Here is a 20325-nt window from a genome sequence, read left to right on the forward strand (position 1 = left end):
TGCTTATAAACTATAAAGGAAGAAAATAACATCGGATCACCATTATGAATACTTCAATGTATTTCCTTTGTCTTTTCCTACTCAAAATTTTTTCAGTTTACTTCTTTTACCCAGCATTATACCATAAATGTTTCCTTAAGTCAATATAAATCTGAAAACAACCTCTGCATAGCTTTTATTGATGTTTTTCCCATCAACAAAATTTATACACATAGAAAAATTTAGAGAATAAAGGCAATTAGAAGCTACTAATGCTATGGCTATATGAGTATAAATTTATACTAATGTACACCAGTATGTGATCATATTATGGTTACTTAGCAGTATGCTTTTTATTGCTTAGAAATGCATTATAATTATTTTTATGTACACACATAGAAAAACATACAGGTAGGTGTATATATATATATATATATTAATAAATACATAGTATTTCATTATATGGGTATTCTGTAATTGATTTAATCAGTCCTTTTGTGTTGGAGTTTCAGTTGCTTCCAAATGTTTACTTTTATATCTAGGAGAGGGGACCCAAAAAACCCAAAACTTACTTATAAAAAATTGTGTATTTATTCTTATTTTTTCAACTTCAGTCACCTTCAAAGTACTCTTCATTTGATGCAATACCCCTATCAAGATATTTTTCCACTACTCAAAACAGTTTTTAAACTTGTCAATTTTGATGCCTTTTAGTACTTCTGCCACTTTTTGTTTCACATCTTCCACATTGGCAAAACGTTTCCCTTTGATAACTTTTTTCATCCACGGAAGCAAAAAAAATTCACTCGGGGGCAAGATCAGATGAATAGTGAGGGTGGGGCATGGGCGTTATGCCGGTTTTTTCCAAAACTGCTGAACACTCAGAGCAGTGTGGGCAGGTGCATTTATAAATTACCCTTCATGAAAGGGACAAACATGTTGAAAGACTCTTAAAAAAATTCACTGAAGCCAAATGTAGCCTCTCACAACAATGCCAGCTGGTACACTGATACATATGGGTTCCTATAACACTCAGTGGGGTAAGCCTGTACTACACAGGACCCAGACTCCAGAAGATAATTCTGTTTTCTTTCTGGCCACCCCCCCCTTGTAATGTTGCAATAAAAATCCCTTGAAATATTTGTCATTTCTTAGTTATTTTTTTAAAAAGCATTTTTGGAATCCATAAGTTTATATCAATTAACAGAATTTGTGCCAACTCACGCTGCATAGCACAGTAATGGGATGATTTTTAAAAGCATATCCAACTTACTAGGCAGACATTGTCTTCTTGCTTTAAGTTTTATTCATTTCATATTAATGAGATTTGGTAATTTTCATATAGTTATTGCATATTAATATATTAGTGCTTATTTTATAAATAGTCTATTTTTATTTTCTTATTTTTATATGGAGGACAAGTCACTTTAAATTAATTAATTTTAATATAATTTTAATTTTAATTTTAATTAAATTTAATTTAATTTTAATATAATAATTAAAATAATATAATAAATTAACATTTAAACTTATAATTATTTTTATTGGCTATATAATATCATATATATTTAGCATAGTGCAGAAAGGGACTTTTCCTGTTGCTTCCAAATTTTAGTTAAAGTCTCAAACCTGAGTGTTATGGCAAAAAGCACTATTTTTTAACTTCAGGATCTGAGTTTTTCAGAGGTTCATCACCAACAACAGTCAGAGATTCAGTTTTGATTTATTAAGAGAGAATACTTTGAAATGGGCTTGCAAACAGTAGAGAGAACTACATTGTTTCTCCTCGCCTTTCAGTCTTCCAGCAGAATACCAAGGTAATACCAAGAGAGGGCTTCGCAGCATCCTTGGAGTTGGAAGGAAAACAGATAATGGAAAAATCTGGAAGTAGGAAACTGGCTGGCACAGACTACAAAGGTAGAGTCAATAAAGAGGATAGTGAGAGAGGGTGGCAGTAAGCTAGATTTTGGCAAGCTCATTTGGAATGTTTCTCTAGAGCCAGATGGCAGCTGGCCATAAGTTATCTTGTGAGGACCTTTCAGGTTGGCAATTCTCTTTTCCAGTTGTGCAGGCCCCAAATCTTGGGGTCATTGTTGACTTCTTATCTCTTTCATAAACCACAACCAACCAGCGAAACCTGTCAGCTCTAGAACCCAACTGCATCCTCCAAGGTCACCACTGTAGTCCAAGGTGCTGTCTCCTCTACCTGTAAATGGATTCTTGTTGTGTGTTTGCCTCTCCCCACTTCCTCTGTGAGTTTCAACATAGCACTTAGAGCGGTTCTTTTAATATTTAACTTGGATTACCTTTCGGCTTTGTTCGCAATCTTATTTCCAATGGACTTCTTGTTTTACTCAGAGTAAAAGCTAAAGTTTTAAAAGTATCCTGTAAGGTCTAAGTCATCTCCCTCCCTATTTACTTCCTTTTGAGCTCATTTCCTACCATGTTTCCTATTCTCATTGTGCTAGCCACATAGGACTTCCTACTGTTCTCAGAAAGACTTTCCCTGGTCATCCTTTATATATTAGCATGTCCTTCAGTTACCCTATATTTCTGAATTCCATTTTATTTTACTTTCAGGCACTTATCATCCATCATGTGGCATAATTTTACATTCTTTTTAGTTATAGTCCACCACTAGAGCGTAAGCTCTTGGAAGGCAGTGAATTTGTCTTGTTTTCTGTACTTACCACCACAGCCTACTATAGAACAAGACATAGAGAAGGTACTAAATAAGTTGTTGAATAAATGATAAATGAACTCTGATTCAGAAGTAATGTTTGTACAGTTCAAGGGTGCTTTTTTCCCTTTTCTTGGTTGTGTTATGTTTTAGTCGTTTAAGATAAATAAATTCCCATTCTCAGGAAAACTATTTATAGTAATTAGTGTAATCATGACTAAAATAACTAGTATATATGTTCCTCTTGGGTAGATGGCAGCTGTATTTATTAACTTGAATTTAATGCTTTAGTTAATATCATACCATGTAACATAATTTTGTACCCCATTATAATACATTATGGCAATTTGACAATGCTTATTTGTAAAGAGGTATTAGTTTCCTATTCTGCTGTAATAAATTACCATTAATATACTTGTCTAAAAATAACACACATTTACTATTTTACAGTTTTGGAGGTCAGATGTCTATCATAGGCTTCACGGGGCTAAAATCATGGCATTTAAAAAAGCTGGTTCTTTCTGGAAGCTTTGGAGTAAAATCTGTTTCCTTACCTTTTAATTTCAAGAGAACTCCTGCCTTCCTGGGTTCTTGGCCCATCATCCCTCTGTCTTTAAAACCAGCAGCATGGCATCTCTGACCCAGCCAGAAAAAATTCTGCACTTTTAAGGATTTGTGTGATTAGATTGGGTTCACCCAGGTAATCTCCCCATCTTAATCTCCTTAACCTTAATCAAATTTGCAAAATTATTTTTGCCATATAAGGTAACATAGTCACAGACTCTAAGGCTTAGAGTATGGATATCTTAGTGAGTGGAAATCTCATTTGGCCTACTGCAAAAGGAAAGAAAACATTGCTATCTTTCATGCTTGTCCCTGCTGACCTCTAAGAATAACATCTTATTTCTCCTTTTCTTTTCAAAACAATTTTCTTAAAAGAATGATCACTATCTGTTCCCTCCATTTTTCATTTCATTCTCACTCTTTGATCTCTTGTAATTAATATAACTTCAAATCCCACCAGTATATTAAAATATTCTCTCCAACCACAACATGGATCACCTAATCACCAAACCTGTTGATCTTTTTCCTGCCATATGTCAGCATGTGTCTGAGAAACTAGTGGGCACTTACACAGCTCCTCTATCAGCCCAGAAGGATGGAGCTCAATGGCAAAGGTCAGAGTATAGGAGCCAGCTTCTGTTCCCTGCCAAATGTAACTTGCATCCTGGCCCCTTAACAACTGACTCTTCCACTCATGTGTGGCTTCCTGATCACTTTCTTCTCCTCCTTGAGTTTGGAATTCTCTAGTGTCCCACTCTGCCTCCTGAAGTTCAGCTTTTCTTGCTTCATGTTGTGTCTCCTACACCCATCCGTCTTTCTAACTGCTTAAATGTAAAAACATTAGCTCCCTGGTCTTCCTATTTTGGACTCCTAAACTAGGTGCTCTTTTCTATGGGGAATAATTTTGAAGATAATAGATTTTCCTAAAGTTACTTAAGTGCCTCCCTTGTTGTGTGGTGACTCTTTTTGTTTGGTGGAGCCCTCATTGAGGGCCTTGGACAAAACCATCGCTGCGAGGTACTGCTCTGAAAATACTTGCAATGGGGTGGATGTGGATGCTTGCCCTGATCCGAGTGAGGGTGACCTCTGGCTGACACAGCTCATCCTTTTCTATTGTCATGTGTTACTGGAGTATGTGCTGAGGTTTATCTTGTTCTTGTTTTTTAAATTGTGATAAAGTATGCATAGGATAATATTTGCCATTCTAATCATTTTTAAAAGTACATTTCAGTAGTGCTAAGGACAGTCATACTGTTATGCAACCAGTCTCCAGAATACTTTTCATCATGATGAACTGAAGCTCTGTACCCATGAAACATGAATCCCCATTTCCCACTCCCTCTGGCCTGTGACAGCCATCATTCTACTTTCTGTTCCTATGAATGTTACAAATCTAGTTGCCTTATAAAAGTGGAATTACACGGGATTTGTCTTTTTGACACTGGCTTATGCTTAACATCCTCAAGATTCATCCATGTTGTAGCATGTCAGAATTTCCTTCATTTTTAAGACTAACTATTGCATTGTATGTATATTCCACATTTTCTTTATTCATTCATCTACTGAGAGATATTTGGGTTGCTTCCCCCTTTTGGATATTGGGAATAATGCTTGCATGAACATGGAGTACATGTATCTCTTGCAGACCCTGCTTTTTTATTCTTTTGTGTGTATACCTAAAGTGGGATTGCTGGGTCATATGGTAATCCTATTTTAAAATGTTTGAGGAACCACCATACTGTTTTGCATAGTGGCTGCATCATTTTGCATTCCTACTAACAATGCACAAGGGTTCCAATTGCTCCATGCCCTTATTAACAGTAAAAATATCTCTATTTTTTAAATTTTGTCACTAGGAACTTTGTCTGCTACTCCCAGAGCCAGCACAAGGATGAAAAGGAGACCAAATTTCTAGTATTCTGCGAACCAACACCTTTGGATTCTATCGTTCCCTTTCTTCATTTATTGAGTACATATGTATTAAATGCTTATATGATAGGCAAGACCTGATGCTGAGAACACAGCAGAATAAACTCATTGCTTTCATGGACTCAGCCCCCCAAGCTTTATTGAAGTATGAATAAAATTGTATATACTTAAGGTTTCCAACAAGGTTTCCATCATATATATATTATATATATATATGTATAGAAGTGATTACCACAATTAAGCTAATTAACATATCTATCACCTCACATAGTTACTATTTTTTGTGGTGAGAACAGGAGATCTACTCTCACCATATTTCAAAAATATAATTATTGTTAACTATGGTACCATGCTGTATATTAGGTCTCCAGAAATTAATTTTTCTTGTAACTGAAATTTTGTACCCCTTCACCAAAATCTCTCTTCCCCACCTCCTGGTACCCAGCATTTTATTCTGTCACTGTGAATTTGACTTATTTTAGATTCCACGTATGAGATCAGGCAGAATTTGTCTTTCTATGTCTGGCTTATTTCACTTAGCACAATGTCCTTCAGATTCATCCATATTGTTGCAAATAGCAATCCTTTCTCTTTTTTTGAGGTTGAATAATCTAGACAATGACTTGCTGATCTTTCCAGTGATGCTATGTAAAGAAACTGTTTGATCAGAAATCATTGAGGATGACATACTGTTCTCCTTGTCCAGCCCTGTTTGGAATTCAGGGCTGGACAAGGAGGACAGTATTATATCCAGTTAAAGGTGGCACCTTAGCACAATGCTCCTCTATCTCTACTTCTCTTTGATGTCTCTTCCTCCGCTGGAGGCCCATAAACATGTCTTCTGCCCCAAATTTTGTCTTGAGTGTCATACTATCCCAATTTAGGAAGTCTAAAATCAACACATGCTTCTGACATTCCTCCCCCCACACCTGTGGAATTATTATGCTTAGTAGGTCTTCAAACTGTAAAGTAAATTTTTAATCTCCTCCCTTTACTCAGCCAGTCACTTAGAGATATTGATTTGACCCATTTGATGCCCTATATTTTGAAGCCCACTATGGAGTACCCCAATGGTCAAACAAAGTTAGGTTTATTTAGTTTGCTGTAGCAAGGGAGAACACACCCTAGGAAAACCTCAGAAGCATTTCACTTTAGGGGGGTTGAGAGGGCTTGTTATTGGATTTGTGCTTATTTGAGATAACTTTGAGGAGGAGTTAGAGAAGTAGAGGCTTGTCCTCCATTGAATGCTATCAAAAGGAAGGCAATGTGATAAGTGAGGTGAGTTAAAGAGAAATAGTGTATGATATCATTTATGTGTGGAATCTAAAAAAGCTAAGCTCATAGAAACAGAATGGTGGTTATTAGGGGCAGGGGGCTGGGAAAATGGGGAGATGTTTATGGGTACAAATGCAACTAAAAGATGAATACATTTGGGAGATCTAATGCACCAAATACTGATTATAGTCAACAACATTGTATTATAAACTTCAAAGTTGATAAAAGACTAGATATTGTTTTCACCACAAAAAAGAAATGCTAATTATGTGACATGATAGAGACATTGACTAATACCCTGGTGATAATCATATTATAATATATAAACATATCAAATAACATGTGCATCTGAAAGTTAAATAATGGTTATATGTCATTTAAAAAAGGGTGCAGGGGAATTAAGTGATTCCAATTTTTAATTGTGTTTAATCTAAAGGGGATTAAACACAATTAAATAATTCCAGAGTTATCTGTGGTAAAGAAATGGCAATCACTCATAGCAAGGTGAGGGGAATGGCTATTCTGTGGTCAGAGTGGCCTAGCCTGCGTCTTGCTCTGAACATGGTGATGCAGTAGCCTGAGAATTTTCTATTTTCTGTTGTGAACATCACAGTTTTCTTTTTATTTTCTCAAATTTATTTATTTCTGTCTCTTCCTTCATCTTCCATCTGCATGTGAACTTATTCCCTCAGTCAGGACAATTGGAGTAGCTACCTCACTTTCCACCCTGCCTCTCTTGCTCCTCCTGCTCCCTCTGTCCTTCACACCATTGCTGAGTCAATGAACACTTCTTGGACCTTGTTACTTTTCTGCTGAAAATACCTCAAGACATTTTTCTTGTTTTCAAAAGAGTCTACTCTCTTTATTCTGGTATTCAAGGAGGAGGTACACACTCTATTATTGCCAATCCACTACTTCCAGGCCTCCTTTTTTCATTTTTGTATTAGTTTTTAATTAGAATATATTATTTGCATTCTTTTGTTTATGTTGTAGATTTCATGACAGGCTTTAAAAAAATATATATTCTTAGGCCTTAGAACAGACATACTGAGTATGAATGTTGAAGTAGGGGTGTGGCTAAAAGTATCATTTTCTTAGGGAGATTGTGATGTAGATTGTTAATGGACCACATTTTGAAGAACATTGTTTTATGGCTGTGTTCATGCTTCCTCTTTCTGGAAGACCCTCCAGTTATCTGAGTTGACCACCCTTTCAACCTGAGTTGATAAATGGAATCTGTCCCTAATTGCACACATTTAGAGTCACTCTAAGTGTGAACTTTTACAACAAGGGTGTCAGACTCATTTTCACTGAGCGCCACATCAGCCTAATGGTTGCCTTCAAAGGGCCAAATGTAATTTTAGGACTGTATAAATGAACCTACTTGTTAACTACGGGCAAGGAGCTTGGCATTGCCACTGGGTAGAAACAAGGTGCCAGGCCAGATAAAACAAGGTGGAGGGCTGGATTCAACTTGCAGGCCTTGTGTTTACCACCTGTGTTTTAGATCATGCATTGCATGTGCAATATCATTCCTTTGCTATTTTATCCATTAGAGTTTATGTTGTTTCTAAAGGTAGGGACCTTGCTTAGACTTCTTCCCATCTCCTTTAACATCAAGATCAGGCTGTTATAAATTGTAGTAAGTATTTAGTGAATAGTTAATTCTCAAAGGAAAATAATACAATCCACTGATATTAAATTTGGATATAAAAATAATTTTAAATCAGTCAAATAGATTTTCACCAATACCAATCTCCACTGCAAATTATTAAGTTCAATGCTCACATTTGTTCAACTGCAATGCTAAGTTCACTATTATAAATTTTAAAAAATTAGGCATATAAAATGGTTTTCCTTTACTCTTAAAGGAGGGCATGATAATCTAAAGACATTTGCTTTTGAGGCAATTCCCTTTCTTTTAAACATAAATTTACTCTACTACTGAACAAGGTAATATATTAATGTAATCATTTATAAGCCTCATTTCTTATTTCCATGTCTTTGAATCTACAACAAAATTACCTTACATCTGCTACCAGTATACTTTTATTAATATTCTTTATTTTGAAGAAAATACATAAAACTTTCACTGTGGTCATGAATGTTTTTGCTCTAGATTGTCCCTGGGTCCTTGGGTATCAGTGAGGCTATAGAACTGGTTCTCCCTGAGGGTATGAGAGGTAGTTCATTGTATTACTCTGCAGTTCTGATTGCCCAACTTCCGATGATCAGGGGCTTTGTGTTTACTATGTCATTCATGAACATCTCTTGCACTCTGTTTTCTAAGGTTCAAAGGACTGAAGATGTATGATGCCAACAATGTACATTTGTTACCTGTCTTGCACATTTATACTGGGATGCTCAAAACACAGAACACTGAAGGAGCCCTGTTGGTCTTTGTTAATAAGCTTAGCCCTGAACTCTATTGTGTTTCTGTTGGTTTTGAGAGTAGATTTCTCCAACAGTCTTTTTCCATAGAGAGTAAATATGCTGCCTATTACCTACTGTCAAGAGGTGCAGAGGAGACAGCCAATCTTCAGCATAACTGGAAGGAGCACATTCACTCTGCTCTCTTTAATATGGTGTGCTTGCATAAAAGCTCAGTGCACCAGGTTATTATTGAACCTAAGACCTCCTTCTTTCTCTTCATTGATTATCTATAAAGTGTATGATGAATACATGAGAGGAGAAAACATTTAAAGAAATATTTGTTTCCATGACTAAATAGTGTGTGCATGATTAAATCTGTGACCTTTTGATGACCAGATTAAACATCTAGTACAAGCAAACAGAGGGACCTTTGCATTTTGGAGGTAAATTTGTGAGAACAGAGGGAAAAGAGGTATCAATGAAGCATGAAAAACATTTTCAACCTTAGTAGGGTCAAAGGTCTGAGAAAAGTCTAATAAAATGTTGAGTGTCGTAGGGGACACCACAGATGATCTGTTCTGTGATTCACAACTTTGGCTGCACATTTAAGTTATGTTGGCATTGTTCATATTGAGTTATTGAATATAACATGTACAAACCATGAGTGTTTAGCTCAATTAATTTTTACAAGGTGAATGTAGTATATTCATGTAACCACTACCAGATTGGGAAATAGAACAATCTTAGCTATTAGAAGCCCCTGTGTTCTTCCTAGTCATTATTTTCCTATAGAAGTACCCATTGTCCTGACTTTAAATACTTTAAAATTCTTTTTCTTATTTTTGAAATTTACCTTTATGAAATAATATATCATGTTCTCTGTATCTTTCTGTTTTTCTCAATATTATGTTTGTGAGAATCTGTAAGAAGCAGTAAAAATTTCATTTTCATTGTTGTCTAATACTCCATTTATGAATATGACATTTATTTACCTGTTTTACTATTGGTGGAAATTTGGGTTGATTATAGCTTTTGGCTATTGCAAATAGTGCTTAAATAAATATTACTTTATGATTATTTTGGTGAACACTTGTAATCATTTTGTTGGGTGTATATCCAGGAATAGAATTGCTTGACCATGGGATATCTATGTGTTCAGTTTAGTATAAACAACTGCTCATTTCCAAAGTAGTCATATAGATTTACACTTGATTTCTAGTTACTCCCCATTCTTACCCATCTAGGGACTTAAAAAAGTGCCAATACCCGACATCCACCTGTACTCTATCCCAGAACAATGAGATCAGAAATTTTGGGATTGGACCCAAGATCCGATATTTTAAAAATCTTCCAGATGGCACTAATGTGCACCCAAGAAGAGAACCACAGATCAGCACTATTAAGGTGAGTTAACTGGGACATGAAGAGTTACCCAAGCCACCTAGACAGTGAGGGGCCAGGGCTAGATACCAAGTCTCCTTACCCTGCCCTGGGCATTCTCTTCATAGCCAGTCTAATCTAGAGGTACTTCTTCATTACTCTATGCCCATCCTTGAAAATGAACTTTGACTTAGCCTCTATATTCAGAAAAGTCTGTTGTTAATATAGCAGGTTTTCAGGCTCTGTGAGATAGATAGAGCAAGTGTGCAAGACCAGCAAAATGAAAATGTGAGCTCCTTTTTCATAAATGAATAACAATTTCAAGACTGTGACACCAAAGCATCAAACCAACCATGGGGCCCTTCACAGAGTGGGATTGCATTCCCAGGAAGCTGGCCCTATGTTATCATTTACAAGTTACAGATAAAAAAAGTAAGGCTCACTGACTTTTAAGTCATTCAGTTATGAATACGGTCTGGTCTGATGATGCCTGCCTTTTCTTTCTGGCCAAGAAGGTGAGTATGTTCCTCTCTTCCTAGGATTTTCTAAGATAAAATGAATAACAATTATATAGACTAAATATAAAAACCTACATACAGATAGGGAAATTTTTAAAAGAGGAATGGAGGATCATTTTGTAAAAGGAGTAAAGAACGAATTTCAGGAAAATGAGATCCAACCACCCGCTATTGAAACTGCCACCTGGGTTCCATGTCTCAGAGCAGTCTTTTTGGACATCTCTGCTGCATTTTCTGAGACATCTGGCTGATCAACTCTATCTCAGATGTTTGGGTCCTCCAAAGAGGTACCTTTATAAGCCTTGTGTTGGGGGTGGTGGAAACAACAAATGAAAATATCTACTCATTATCCTGGGATGAAATCTAATACCACATGGGGATATGAAGGAACTGGGGACATTAGGCTAGGCACTAATACAAAAGGGCATGGAGCTGGAAAAATACTGTAAGAAGTAACTCAATTCTAGGTGTCTTATGACAAAGTAAGAATAATAAAAACCTACCCCTAACATCTCTAATTAATCTATTCCTACCCCACCCACTATCCCCTCAAGTTATTCTTATAAGCCTGTGACTAACTACAGAACTACAAAAACTAGACATAAGTTGTAATCAATGGGCAATGTTAAAAGACATCTAATAATGGGGGTAATTATTGTTCATTTCTATGAATTATAAAGCTTCCTTTGCCTCCTTTTGGTTGTTTCAGCATACATGTGAATGTCAAGAAATAATATGTAACTAATAATTTTTTCTTAAAATGGACTGTTTCTTTTTATGAAAGGCTTCAGGTAAAGTAGTTTGGTGCCCCAAGACACACAAGACCATTTCTGGCTTGTGCTACTCTCCCACACTCTGACTCTTCCAGCCTGTCCATCCCACAAGAGGAAGGGCTCCGGAGTCAGAGCTCAAGGCTTGATTCAAGTTATCGGATATTTAAGTTAGAGGTCTCTGACCCTTAAAAAAAGTCACTTAACTTCCTTTACCTTCATTTTCCCCATCATATAGTGGGGATGATATAGGCTAAATTGTACCCACTACCTCAACTTCATATGTTGAGATCCTTACCCATAATGTTTCAGAAGGTAAGCTATGTTTGGAAATAGGGACTTTAAAGAGATAATTCAGTTTAAATGAGGGTTATAATCCATTGTGACTGGTGTCATTATAAAAAGGGATCAGGCCATAGGGACACACAAAGCAAAGACCATGTGAAGACAGAGGGAGAAGAGAACTAACTCTAAGCCAAAGAAAAAGGCCAGAAGAAATAAGTCTGCTGACACCTTGATAACTGACTTCTAGCCTCCTGAACTGTGAGGAAGTGCATTTCTGTTGTTTAACCCATCCAGTCTGTAGTACTTTGTTATGGCAGCCATAGCCAACAGATACAGGGGATAATACAGTAACACTGACTTCATCGATTGTTTTGTGGAATAAATGGAATTGGTATATTGGCTAATTTTAAAGTGTAGAGTGGATGTTAGTGACTGTGATAGCCACTGGCTATTACTTTACTATCTATAGCCCACTGCCTGTGGGCTCTCTTCACCTGCATCCCACTTGCCATTTTTGCCTTTAACATAGAGCTTGGCTCCTAAAGAAAAGATGATTTAATTAAAAAATGTAAGAGGTAATACAGCAACATTAGGTATTTCTCCCATCAAGTTGCCAAACATATTTGTATTTTAAATCTAAATAAGAAGCCTCAAGTGTTCCCTTGTTGAGAGGTCACATTCAAAACCAATATCCAGATGTAAATGCAATCCCAGGTCCAGTGAGCCTTCTCTGATTTGCATCTGTTCCTGCCTACTCCCCACTCTTGTCATTCACACTGAAGCAGGAATATGAGGAAGAGGACAGATTAATGTTTTCAAGGTGTATTTCTTGGTTGCCTTTTTTTCCTTTTGCCGAAAGATCATTTTTCTTGTTAGCTATTTTTAATAAGATTCCTTGTTTTATTCAATAGACTGTGCTAATATTACCCTGAGAATAGTTAGTATTTATATAGCAGAGTTTCACTAGATGCTCAAAGCACTATATAAATGTTGTCTCATTAAAAACTCATTATATCCCCATGCATTAGGTTGGTGTCTGCTGTGATTTCCCTGATGTGCAGATGGAGAAACAGAGGGTGAGTGACTTTTGGAAGCTCAGAAAAGCACCATATTTCAGATTTAGTGATAAAGCTTCAGTCTGGCTTCCCAGATTTTCACAAACTGAAAGACATTGAGTACACATGCACCAGCTTGTGTTTCAATGAGTAATTAAAACATTATAAACCTCAGGGTTACTATTTTTCTCTGGGGCGTGGGGCCCAGTGTTTCACCTTGGGAGGACTGAGAGCACCTGTAAAGTCTGAAAAGTTGGACTTAGCTATTCTAGCTTTTTCTTGGTTGGGGAACTTGCCATGGATCACTGCTGGTTTATTCAGATCACTTTTGATATTCCCTCTTCATAATTCTTTCATAGCAGTCCCTAAAACAACAAGGTCCCACTACAATGTTCCAATTTACTGATGGTTCTGTTCTGGTCTAGTCAACTGTCTCTTAATGCAAAGGTGTAAAACTGTATCTAATTTTTATTCTTTTAATGCATTGGTCTTTCTTTGTCCTTATTACCCTAACTCTCTTCTGCATTGGTTATTTATGTGGTTGCAAAAACTAATAAACAGGCTTACCAAATTAATTGCTAATAAAAATTGCTTAATAAAATCTATACAGTAAGCAGTATACAATCTTTCAAAATGCCATAGGCAATTGAAAGAAGACCATGCGTGGAGGTGCCGACAGTGTTAAGGTTACTGCTGCCCCCGGAAACTAACTAGCTGATGGAAATGGCAGTGGAGACAGTAATGCAAAAGCAGGCCAAGGCTGAGAAAGAGGCTGGAGGGGACCCAAGGCACTGCAGGTGATTTGGTGCCTGTGGGTCAGGGCTGCATTGAAATCGTGACTGCAGGACTGACAGGTTTTCATTGTGATATTCATCTACCTCTGAAATCTGCTTCCCCCTGAATCAGATAATTCCTACTGCTGAACATCTGCAGTTAGAAAAACAACCATTACTTTTGGGTAGAAGCTTCCTAATAGAGGGTACTTCATTAGAAAAGAAGCAGCAGCAGCCTTCATCTGCGGGGAGGTGGTGGTGGGATACAGCTTGGACTTTAATTCAGCATTGTTGTAGCACAGCATCTTCAGGTGTACTTTGCTTAATTGCTATTGAAAGGCTTTGAGATTTGTCTCACGGAAGGCATTATTTCGAAGTTGTTTGTTCTCTACAACATAAAAATATTTTTCTGTCTGTCTTTTCTATGAATTAAGGAAGACTAATTCTTTTGCCCTGTTATCAGACTCAAGGTTGTAAATGCATCATTTCCTTTCAAAAAGTTTTTTTTAAATAAAAAACCAAGATTAGTAACTCTCTGTTTTGATGATTTTAAAGAAAAGATAGAATAAGAGGGTTTTATCTTCTAATGAATAATATTTCACCTTCTTAAGAGACATACTATAAACAATTTGATAGGGAGAGATTGCAAAGAATATAGACATTTAAATTGAGTTAGTGCTAGCTTTTCATAGAAAAGAGTGAAATCCCATCTGCAGCCAGCTTTTAAAAGACCCAAGTCAGAAACTATACTATTATAATACAACAAAATTTCCACAGAAAATGTAAATATTTTTCTAAATATCAAAAATCATTCCATAGATTTTATGCTAAAGCATGACTATAGTTATTTCTGGAGGTTAAAACATTTTAAAGTCTTAAACATCCCTAGTTAGTCCATTTTCTGGTGCTCATCTACTTTGTTCAATGAGTTTATTTCCTGTCAGTAATAACATCTCTCCCCATAAATAATCTTTTTCCTTTTTGCATGGAAAAATTAATACTGTTCCACCATTGGCAGAAGTGGGGCAGTGACAAGTTTGAGAATAATTCAGGAAGGAGATCTGGTGAGGCATTACTGGCTACTTGAGGGACAAACCTAAAAGAGCAAAGCAGGTGAGGCACTTTGATTGGCTTACCTTTGATTGGGTTGTATGTCTGTCCCATGTTCTGGAGGAGGACACCTATCAAGTGGGGTCTGCTGGGCAAAAGTGCCAGAGAGAGGGGCAAAGGGGTCAGGGTTTGTGAATGTGAAGCATCTTAGTAACCAGTTGTTACTCTCACTGGTGTGCTGGCCTTTCTTAACATCAGAGTGTTCCTATAACCTAATTGCTCATCCTTATATGGCTCTTACTATATGTTAGGCATTATTCTAAGCACATCATATATATTAACTCTTTTAATCTAATGATAAGAATAAATCTTAATTTCTTTTCACTTTACTCATGCTATATACATACACCCATTAGCACACATATGCATAATATGCATATGTATTACACATGTCTACTATGTGTATTGTATATATATGCATATATTTTAGCTCTTGATTTTTTTTTAAAAGCTCAAGGACATTCACATCCCATGTCCTTTCCAGTGCTTTTCTGTGCAACCCCCACAGTGGCAGCTCAAGCAATGCTGCTAACATAGGGACTCACTAGGTGTGTTTACAATGGTGTTAGCATTTTGTGCTTATCGTACAACTGAATTTAAATTTTGAAGGAGGGGATAATTTTTGACACATTTTGCTGTGCCAGGTAGCTCACAGAGATCTGCACAGAGTACATGCTCATCTGTTTGCTGAGGAGTTAGAACCTGACTGGAGTTTAGAAGAGAGTAGAATTGTGGTTGGCAGAGCTCAATGATTATTTATTTCTAAGATTATATTTTATATTTTGCTGTGTCAAATCAAGATCTTTTCTCAAGACTAAAATTTCAATCACAACTGAATTATAAATACATCTATAAACTGGAAAATGAGATTATAGATATAATTAGACATTTATTTAGAGAGTAAAATAGCTGGACTGACTTTTCCTCAAGACATTGGCTTTCTTCATCTTTATGATTTAAAACTAACATTATTGCTTTTATAAAAATATCACTTCCTTTATTTTAAAAAGTGAATTCCACTGAGCTCTGTGTAGTCATTAATGACTCATAGATCAACTGAACAAAAGTGTGGCCAAAAGTGCATATGGACTAGTGTCATCCCTGAGAGCTGAGACACTAACCACCACAGCTGCGTCAAGCAGGGCGGATGCTCAGGGTTTAGGGGTTATTTAACCACCTCTTTTTCTATGTGTCCCAGGCCATGCATTCAAATTAAAAACTAGGAAGTCAGGTCGTTTGTTTCTGGAAGTCAGTGCTTTCCACTACATCATGCCTAAATGTGAATAAAAATGAAGTGAGAATATAGCAGAAATACATAACAATTTCATTGACAATAACAAAATGGCTAAATAATGAGACAGAAGCAAGTTGGTCCTATAAGTCAAATAGAAGCATAAATTAAACCACTGACAGAGACAAGAGTAAAGTTGAAACTCAATGTGAAAGAAGTCAAGAAGAGAGACCATGAAAGTCTACTAAAATACATCATTTAATATTTGATAAAGGAATCCTTAAAACATTTCCTAGAATGGTTTAGTTGGGGTTCAAACTAGGAGAAACAGAAGGATGGAGAAGATAATAGTTGCAATTGACTTGAAGCCAATACCTTCAATCAATGTTTTGGTTTCAACCCTCTAAGACCTCTGTAGAATCCCAATTTGCTGACACCTAGAACAGCAGAGTCCTTGGCAATGAGGCAAAAGACATTCTGTAATATATGGAAAAGAATGTTACTAGTTGAACCTTTTCCTTCTACTTTTGAAAGGTTATCCCACAAGGAGGAATAGGATGAGGACTGACCCCCTCTACCCAATGGTGAACCAGAGGAGTCCTGCGAGGGAAACGGTTTTATCCTCATTCATTATAGCAAAATTCAATAAATGACATGTGAAAGTTAATCTATCTGGAAGTAATTGTATAATATTTTCTTCTAATATTTGCAGATAATTACATTATAATGGAAACAAAAAACAATTAGCATAATTAAAACAGTTTTCCCTTTACCAGCAGGAATAGGGGATAGGAAAAGTATGACAGTTATTCATTGCCTTTCAAAATAAGGCTTTCTCTACTAGTTTTTGTTTTAAAACTTGTGCAGACATTACTTTAATAAACATTTTTTAATATCAAAAGAAATGTAATTTTTCAATATTTTGAGAGAGGCTGCTGGGAGGAAGGACTGTCCTACTAGGAGTAGAGATTAGAATGAAATGTCCTTCAAAGGTCAGGTCAGTAACCTCCAATCTTTTGTTAATGAATGGGAGGTGTTTAATGAAATTAAGGTATGTTTGGTTACTTTCCCAGTGCCTCCACTTTTTTCCTAGAGCTACTTAGAGACTCATCCCTACCAAAAGGGTTTAGCAGAGTAAACATGATGAGTGAAAAAATCTGTAATGTACCCCAAAGCCTCTAAGTGTCTTTTTAGTTACTATTTTAGACCGACTATCTTACCACTCCCTCAATTTCTATAAATAATGCTGGATTTAAATTATTAAACTCCTTAATATTATGCTAAATAAACACAGCTATATAATACATATCTAATAGTCCACTGAATTTTCCTGAAAAGAAAAATTGGCTACTAACTCACTTCTTACTATTTTTTTATTCTACATTATTAGGCACTCTGAGTGTAAGTGCCAGCCCGTATGCCTGAGTTGTAATTCATATGAATGTGTATGCCTATTGACCACCCAGTACACAATAATGTTGTTATCGATCATTCACACTTTCACACCTAGGCAATTATCACTGAAATGATCAGACCTTCTGAAGGCTGAGCCATATGCCACCAACTCATAAATCAAAGCTGGAGCGCAGTGAAAGGTTGAGTGTTCCTGCACTTAGAGATGGGATGCCGGGTTTCTTTTGCGCCATTACTCCTTGTGAATCCTAGGGAGGAATACCTTTACTGTGACTCTTAATTGGCAGTATCCCAAGAAACTCAGCTATCGTTTGACATCACCCGGTTCGTGGAAGGCAATGCGATTCAGACAAAGGAGAAAGCTGACAGCCTCGTTCTGAAGTCATGAATATTTAATACAATGGAGGGTTGCACATGACTAGTAAATAGTGATTTGTCATGCTTAGACTGAATGAATTTTGCATTTATTTTGCTTTTGTCTTTTGAATGTCTGAATTTTAAAAATGATCCTTTAACCTCATAGGCATGCCATTTCTACTGTAAAACCATCTGTATCTTGCTATAGCCAATTAACAGAATTAATAATTCATATTAAAAAATTGCATGTGAATCCTTAATTTTTAATTTCATACTGTAGTTTCCAGGTACATGAGCTGGGGTTATAATTACCAGGACTTCAATTTCCTTACTGTAGGGCCTTTTACAGGTAATTTACCCATTTTGGATCCTTATTTCCTCAGCTCTAAAATGAGGGCTTGGGTCAAATCAGAGTGAATGTCTTATTTGACCAGCACCTCATTTTCAAGGCAGTCCTTAAAAACTTGTAATAATTAGCTTTTTAATGTTTAGTAATCAGATTTTTTTCCTTAATAATAATTCATGTATTTGGGGTTTTTCTGAAAATAAAAAGGACAAGATCTAGTAACACTGGATCCAGTGATTATTTGTAGGTAAGGAGCTGCTAAGCCATGTACATGGGGCAGGGTGGGGGTGGGGGTGTGGGAGGAGAGGGGTGTGCTCCCTGGGTTGCCACAGCCCTGCTGCTCCTTATCAGGTTCCTAACTCTGAGGCTCATGATAGTTGCCTTTTCTGCAGCCCCTGCACTACTATGTTTTCCTACAGCTGACCTGCCTTGCTCATTGATATCCCTTGTTTGGTCCTGTGAACATATTTCTGCAACCTCTGGAATTCTTCAACTCTAAAAATTCTATGATTTCTGACTTTAGTTTTTGAAAAGGGCCAAGAATAATTTACCTATACAGCAAGACATTTTGTTAAGTCATAAGCTGTTTATTTTAAATTACTAAAAGTCACATTGGGTGGTTCCTAGCAACTATACATGAAGGAGGGTGGTATTTTGCTGTCATCGACTGAAGTTGGTTCAGGTCCTAGAGACTCCTGTAGTTTCTCATCCTGCAGACTTCTCCCATATAGTTGCTTACCCCATCAAGCCAGCAAGGAGGGTCTCTACCTCAACTCTGCTAAGATGGGGCCTTATAAAATGTAACCTAGTCACAGGAGAATCATGCTAATACCACTGCATATTCTATAGATTAAAAGCAATTCAGAGATCCCACCTGCACTCAAGGGGAATGGGGCAATTGCACAAAAGTGCTAATACCAGGCAGTGGGAAGCACTGGTGCTCTAAGTTCACCAGCAGAATCATCTAATGCTTGTTGGCTTCCATTCAGTCAGTGGCTTCCATTCCCCATTTGCTGGTCTAAGCATGATATAATATCCACAAGGTAAAACAGTCAATGTCCAGCATGGAGTGATTAATAAATACATGATTTTAAAACTTTTTTTTAAATCTTCTCCTTTCTGGAACAGGAAGACTACCCATGGAGGAAGGATGTTAGAAATCCTGCATATATTATTTGTAAATGCCTTAAAATTACACTGAGTTTCTCATGGTAAATTTTTATAGAAAATGTATTAAACCACCTTTCAAAAAGTAGACATGTCTTACTGTCTTGAACTCCCTACTGCCTAACACGTCTTACTCTGTTCTCATTTCCCATACCTCTGAGGGAAAAAATGACTTCACATTTCAAGTGCTAACACTGATTTCTACAACTCAGGTTACAGTGGAAGAATTGAATTGCAACAACTTGTAAAAGATGCAAGTACATGGAACACGAGGGACTGTGTGTATAGTCCCCACTTAATGTGACTGATACCCAGACTTCATGGGGCTCTAATGAGACCCTGTGATCACTGCAAACACAGCATGTGGCCCTTAATTAGGAGAAAAAAGTGCTTATTACTGTGTCATTAAGACATTCTTATCAGGGAAAAATTGATTATTATTCACACTACGCTGAAAATTATTCACTAAAATTTGTAAATGCCTATCTTAGAGACAAATTTCTATATATTCTGGATTCTCTCAATATATGTATATGTGTAAATAGCGAATTTAAGAATGTTTGTCCATAGATGAGCCACTATTCCTTTATCGTTGAGAATGATACCAGAAAGAGGAGGCAGAGTAAACCCACCCTATATACACCTCAGCCCAGGCCCTTTGCCTGGTCTGTATTGTGAATGGGGAGACAAGGAATTAAATAAAAAAAATTTAAAAAGAAAGAAAATAATATCATCACACGTGCTTAGGTTTTTTCCTATTGCTCAGAGAGAGGAAAATATCATGTTTGTACTTTTTTTAATTCTTATTTTATGGAGCAGACATTTCAATTTGAATTATTTGGTCAAATCTACTTTCAACATACATTCCTGACATCCTGATCTCTTTGATTTTGATGGTGATGCTCATTTTTATCTGAGTCTTAATGTTAAAAAAGAAAAATGATCAACTTTGTATATATTTTCTCTATTTTTGGTCTATCTGCAGGATATTTAGACTTAGTGAATACATGATTTCATCCCCATTTTACACAGAAAAACAAGACTTAGTATGTTAAAGGTTCTGCCTAGTGCCTCTTGGTCACTAGTGCTTGAGATGAATAAAAGGAAGCATGAATATAAA

General features: G+C 36.5%; 1 pseudogene; it reads left to right on the plus strand.

Annotated features, from left to right (window-relative positions):
- Positions 1-19783: 19783 nt before the first annotated feature.
- LOC114514572 lies at positions 19784-19897 on the plus strand (annotated as a pseudogene).
- Positions 19898-20325: the final 428 nt, after the last annotated feature.

This window comes from Phyllostomus discolor, chromosome 3, assembly GCF_004126475.2.
Source record: "Phyllostomus discolor isolate MPI-MPIP mPhyDis1 chromosome 3, mPhyDis1.pri.v3, whole genome shotgun sequence".
NCBI lineage: Eukaryota > Metazoa > Chordata > Mammalia > Chiroptera > Phyllostomidae > Phyllostomus > Phyllostomus discolor.